We start from the raw sequence: 6,367 nt of genomic DNA, 5'->3' as shown, positions 1-6,367 counted from the left end.
GGGGGGAAGTAGGAGGGGGCAAGTGTTTTGATAAGGGGCAAAGGAATGGGGTTGGATGTGCAGGTGGAGGGGGTGGATTTTGAGAGAAGGCAGGAGATCTCCTCTTGAGATACTGCTGAGAAGGATGGGAGAGTTGAAGGGGCAGGTGGAAGGCAAAGCCAAATATAAGAAGGCACAATGTAAATAGATCACACCCAGATCAATTTAATGTAGCAATATTCAGCTTCCAGTTGCCTTGGTGCTCGAAATTGTGCAAAGGCAATACAAGACACGGACCCTGCTCTCAAGGGGATTTGCCCAGAATGTGTTCACTCGAATCCTCTCTCCCTCAGGGTCAGGACTGACCCCTACACAAGCAAGGGACCTGAAGAATCCGCCAGTCTGGGGTGATCACTACCGGGCTCGGTTTTACACGAAGGGGGAGGTGATTAAAGAAATCCTGCTGCTTAATCACCTTGGCCCCCAGATGATGCTTTCAGGGTCCACTCGGGTCCCACCCAGAGTCTGTTGTAGTACTAGTATCTATTAAGCACTTAGTGAGTGAAGAGCACTGTACTAAAGCACTGGGGAAGAGTAAATAGGAGAAGCAGAGCACCTAGAGGAAGGAGCACGGGTCTGGGAATCAGGACGTGGGTTCTAATCCTGGCTCTGCCACTTGTCTGCTGTGTGACTGTGCCTCAGTTACCTCATCTGTGAAATGGGGATTGACTATGAGCCCTAAGAGGGACATGGACTGTGTCCATCCTAATTATCTTCTATGTACCCCATCACTTGGCACATAGTAAGCACTTAACGAATACCATTAAAAAAAAGAAAACCACAGACCCTGTCCCGCAAAGCTCTCACATTCTACAAATAGTAAAGCAGCAGAAGTGACAAGGACAACTACACAGTCCACAAAATAGAAACAAAAGAGTCCTGCGGCTTGGCCTGGAATTACAGGGCAGGGGTTATTGTCCCGGTCTCATACTTTCAGGGAGGTCCCAGCTGAATTTTCTCCTCTCTAGGCCTCCAGCAGTCGTTGGCTTGGACTGCTGTTTCTGCCATCAGGGGGATGCTGAAGGAGACATCCCAACTGATCTGAGGGATGTTGATGGGTCGGTGTTACAACTCGGGCTTTAGCCGTCTACACTTCTGCCTGTGCTGCAGGAGATCCTGCCGGCCTCAACTTGGGCCCATCCTCAATCTCGCCATCAGGGAGGAAGGAGGTGAACTCCACAGGTATGGGATCCCAATCCGCTAATCAATCAGGGCTATTTATTGAGCCCCTAATGTGTGCACAGCACCAAGGGCTTGGGAGAGTATTAGACAACGGAGTTGTCAAGCTTAGAGTCTAGAGGAGGAGGCAGATGCTTCTCTCCTTTCCCCTTGTCTCCCCTTCCCTCGTGTCCTCCTCTCCTCTTTTCTCTGCTCCCTGTTGATTTCTCCTCCCCTCTGTGCTCTCAAGTAGCCTCAGACTGCCACCCCACAGGCATGCTGTTGCTTGCTACCCATTCTGTGCTGCCGCTTTGAGTCAGCCACGGGCCAGTTTAATCAGAGCACCATTCACCACGTGATCAGTTCCTTTCTACCTGAATATGGTATCCAGCTTCCCTTCCTCCCCGAGCCACTGTGCAATGCTTGCTGCTCCACGCCTAAGCTCCACCCTAGACACTGCGTCTTTCAGAATTGAAAAGGTATTTCCTGTTGACAGTTTGCAAAGCCTTTTAGGGAGGCAAGGTGCTAGGAAGAGATTAATCTGGCCTATTTCCATGGGTGGGACCTCCTCTGGTCACTTTGTTTCATTCCCATGGACTTTGGGTCCCTGAATTGCCCCGGATGGTCTCGGTCCAAAGAGAAGCTTTTCAGACTTCTCAAGGCTAACTTCAAAGCACCAGGTGGGCCTGGCCCAAGGTTGTCTGGCTTATAATGGCCATTCTGGGCCTCTGCTGGCACTAGGGGAGGGAGGGATGGAGGGATCAAGTTCATTCGAGGAAAAGCTAGATTTCCTGGCCATGGGAGAGGTTCTTGGCTCTGGATGATGGCTAAAGGGATTTTCCAGAGGTTGCCTGGAAAAGAGTGGGAGTGGCATGCGTCAGTCATTGCCTGTGTTCCCGAGAATCCCCTGAAGTTCGAATTGCTGCTCTCATGTTGAACTGGTCGCCTGTTCTGTTTTGGGGGAGCAGTGTCCCACTGTACATGCAACCAGAGGCACGTGGAGGAGAAGGAATTAGCTTTTGAGAGCTGCTGAAGTAGTGTTTGGAATGCTTAACCCTAGCTCGTTCAATTTATTGAGTGTTTACACTATGCAGAGCACTGTTCCAAGCGCTTGGGAAATAGTTACAATACAGTTAGCAGACATGATCCCTTGACCTTAAGGAGTTTGCAATCCGGTGGGGAAGATGGACATTAAACCCTGTTTAGAGACCTAAACCCCATTTACCTGTATTCTTTCCAAGTACTTAGTACAGTACTTTGCATTAAGTGCTTAATAAATAGTATTACTACTGGTATTACTACTGCTGCTACTATTACTACTGCTACTACTACTGAGAAGCAGCATGGCCTAATAGAAAGAGCCTGGGCCCCGGGAGTCGGAGGACCTGGGTTCTAATCCCAGTTCTGCCACTTACCTGCTTGGGCAAATCACTTAACTTCTCTATGCCACAGTTATCCCCTCTATCCCCTCTGCATTAAGGGGATTCAATACCCATTTTTCTTCCAATGGTGCAAAAGCGGCAGTAGGGCACAAGGAGGAAGCCAACACCTCCTCTTTTTGCAATGAGTCTGGGGGAGTGGGAGAAGATGAAGTCCTCTCTGGAGAGAGTAGCAAGGGAGACTTTGAACTCTGGGGAGAGCCAGGTTTCTGTGATGGTGAGGAGGAATATTGATTATGTCACGAACAGGACAAGGATGACGTGAAGCTTCCCCGTGATGAAGCGGGGGTTCCACTGGCTTGATTGAGGCTGTGGGGGTAGTTCTCGGGGAGGGGATGGTGCGAGGAGTGGGGAGAGGTTGGATGGGAGCGAGTTGATGGAGGCCCGCAGCCCAGCCCCAGAATTGGAGTCAGTGGCTTTCGAGACTGAGCCTGCCAAGTCCTTCATGAAAACCCCTCCTCTGGCCCCACGTGGGACAATCTGATTACCTTGTTTCTACCCCAGCACTTAGAACAGTGCTTTGCACATAGTAAGCACTAAACAAATACCAACATTATTATTATTATTACCATCACTCCCAGGTTTTCCCTTCCCCTCTTCCTTCGGTACTCTCCTCTGCATACAACCCCACAGCCAAAAGAATCCTCCTCTCCATTTCTGCTCTCTGATCTCCCCCTCTCCCTCTCTGAGCTTCCCAAAAGGAAATTCAATCAATCACAACACTGAGGTGAAGTTAGATTCTACCCTCACACTGGAGAAGCGGAGAAGCAGCGTGGCCTAGAGGAAAAAGAACAGGCCTGGGAGCCCAAAGACCTGGATTCCACTCCCGATTCTGCTAAATCCCTGCTCTGTGATGTTGGGCAAGTAATTTCACTTCTCTGTATTTCAGTTCCCTCATCTGCAAAGTGGGAATTCAATCCCTGTTCTCCCTCCTTAGACTGTGAGCCCTGTATGGGTCCTGATTATCTTGTATCTACCCCACCACTGGGCACATAGTAAGCATTTAATAAATACCACAGTTACTGTTATTATTATGGGGGAAAACAGATCTGGCTTTACTGGACAATTTGGAATTAAAGAGCTGGAATAGGATGCCTACTTTGGCTTGGCTGCAGGACTTTTTGCTCAGTCTAACTTCTTCTCAACCCCCTAATTTCCCATTTGAAGTCCCAAGAAGCATCCCCGCTGAGCAGCCATCACATGACCCCAAGTGTTCCACCCTCCTGCTTATTTTCTGTAGTGAGGGTCAGCTAGGCCTTCATGAAAACCCCTGTGGGTGGACTGACAGGAACACTACTTTCTAGGGAAGCAGTGTGGCCTAGTGGATAAAGCGTGGGCCTGGGATCCGGAGAATCTGGGTTCTAATCCTGGCTCTCCCGGCCTGCTCTGTGACCTTGGGCAAACCACTTAATTTCTCTGTGCCTCAGTCTCCTCATCTATAAAATGGGGATTTCATACCCACTCTCCCTCCTACTTAAACTGTGAGCCCCATGTGGGACAGGGACTATATCTGGCCTGATTAACTTCTATCTGCCCTAGCCCTTAGAACGGTATTTGACACAAAGTGCTTAGCAAATACCATAAAAAAATTTCCTTCCCTCTAGACCATAAGGCTCATATCTATTCTATTTATTTTATTTTGTTAGTATGTTTGGTTTTGTTCTCTGCCTTCCCCTTTTAGACTGTGAGCCCACTGTTGGGTAGGGACTGTCTCTATATGTTGCCAATTTGTACTTCCCAAGCGCTTAGTACAGTGCTCTGCACATAGTAAGCGCTCAATAAATGCGATTGATGATGATGATAAGGCCGATGTGGGCAGGGGATGTGCTTACCAGAACTGCTGTTTTATACTCGCCTAAGCACTTAGTACAGTGCTCTGCACTAGGCAAGCGCTCAATAAATGTGATTGATTGATTGATTGATTGATTGATGGCACTCTCTTTACATGTTACTGCCTCCCTCTTCCCTTGAAGGCCTTCCCTTCCCCCTTCATCTATTCTTCCTTTCTTCCCCCTGCACTTTCCAGCTGAGAGATAGCAGCAGGGTGTTGACGATGGTGGTATTCTCCCCAGGTCCCACCTCGCATGCGTCACCTCATTCGCATGACACCCCCCTCGCCTCCTTCATGCCTGAAACCCTGATACCTCAATACCATCTGTGGCGATGGCCACAGTTGCCAAGCTCTCAGCCTGGCTCTGAAATCATCCTCCATTTGGTCTCAATGCCTTTTGCAGATCCTTGGCTTCTAATGAGACCATTTGCCAGGAAGCACCCTGGGCCTTCCGCAATTTTATATCAAAAGAATAAGTGGTGTGGACACTCCGTCAAATCATGCCAGCTGGACCGAAGGCATAGCTGTCTTGGTCTTCCTGTGGAGAAGCAGGAGCCAATTTACAGAGCTTCAGAAATAAGGAAGCAAGACTTTTGCGGGGGAGATGTGATACCACCATACTCCGTTTCCTGACATTTGCTTTATCACATTAAAGGCTTTCTCAGAGGTGTGAGTAAGTCCTCTAAATAAGGCATATGAAAATTGCTCATAAGATGGGTTGACTCATGGGGGTAAATCAAATGAAGCACTGCTGTTGGCGTTTTTGCTGAAAATCCCATTTTGTTTAATATTCACCCATAAATTATAGATCATTTCACCCTGATCAACTTCAAAATGATCAGCTTGAAAAAATAAAGCGTTCGGCTGTGGATGAGGTGTTAAGGATGATGTGCTAGATTCAATTTTCCCCTGCCAGCTATGATATATTTCTCAGCAGGCCGAGCTACGTACCCTACCTCAAGCAAAGAATATATATTTCCCACAATAAATTTCCCTGCCAGAAATCGAAGCACTGGACTGTGGTGACTTTAATTGGGTGGGACATGTGAAGAGGTGAGAATGGGGAGATAAAAGAGGACACAATATCAAGAAAATGTGGAAAGAAAGACGGAAGAGATTGCCACATTGTATAGCAGATAGAAATGAGCAGTACTTATTTATGGTTCCTAATGGGCCTGTTCTAGGCCCTAAATTACAGTACCTAATTTTAAATCTGTGGCTTATTTATGGTGGATCATCTGATCACTCTCTTCATTTGTAAAATTTATTAAAATGTATCCAGAAGGCTGTAGCTTAAAATAGAGATCTCTGAAAATGCAGATCCATTTTCTTCCATAAGTTATGAGTATGTGTTTACTGACTAAATACAAACTTGGGCTTTTCACAGGATAACAAGCCAATGAGACTTCGATAATACCCATCTGTGGCAGTTGGTCCCGAAATAAGAAAATAGAACTTTTGGTGCAACAGCATGCAGAAGTGTGGAGAGAAAAAAGCTGGATCTGGATAGAAAAGGGGAAACCTTATTTCTTAAGATGCCTTCATGTTCTCAGCAACTGACTGACCTGATTAGCTTTTTGATTTCACTATCCATTCCATTTTGCTTCTCCCTTCCCCAGGCTGTGGGAGGGCACCGAAGTGCAGACCCTGACTATCTGCAAGCTTTAAATAAGATGAGACAAGTGTGTTGGTTTACCAACTCTTGATTTCCCTCTGTTGCTCTGTCTCCCTTCCCCTTTTGAGAGAACAAAGGATCCTCACAGCAGAAACAATGCCTGCATTGCGGAAGCTTTGACTGATACCGAAAAGTGGATGAGGAAATGAGGACAGAAAGAATGGCAAACTCGCCACATGCACCTTTAGCATAGTATGGACACCCCGGGATCTATCTGGGTATTTA

The sequence above is a fragment of the Tachyglossus aculeatus genome, chromosome 16 (genome assembly GCF_015852505.1).
Source record: "Tachyglossus aculeatus isolate mTacAcu1 chromosome 16, mTacAcu1.pri, whole genome shotgun sequence".
In the NCBI taxonomy this organism is placed as follows: domain Eukaryota; kingdom Metazoa; phylum Chordata; class Mammalia; order Monotremata; family Tachyglossidae; genus Tachyglossus; species Tachyglossus aculeatus.
This window is presented reverse-complemented; position numbering follows the sequence as displayed.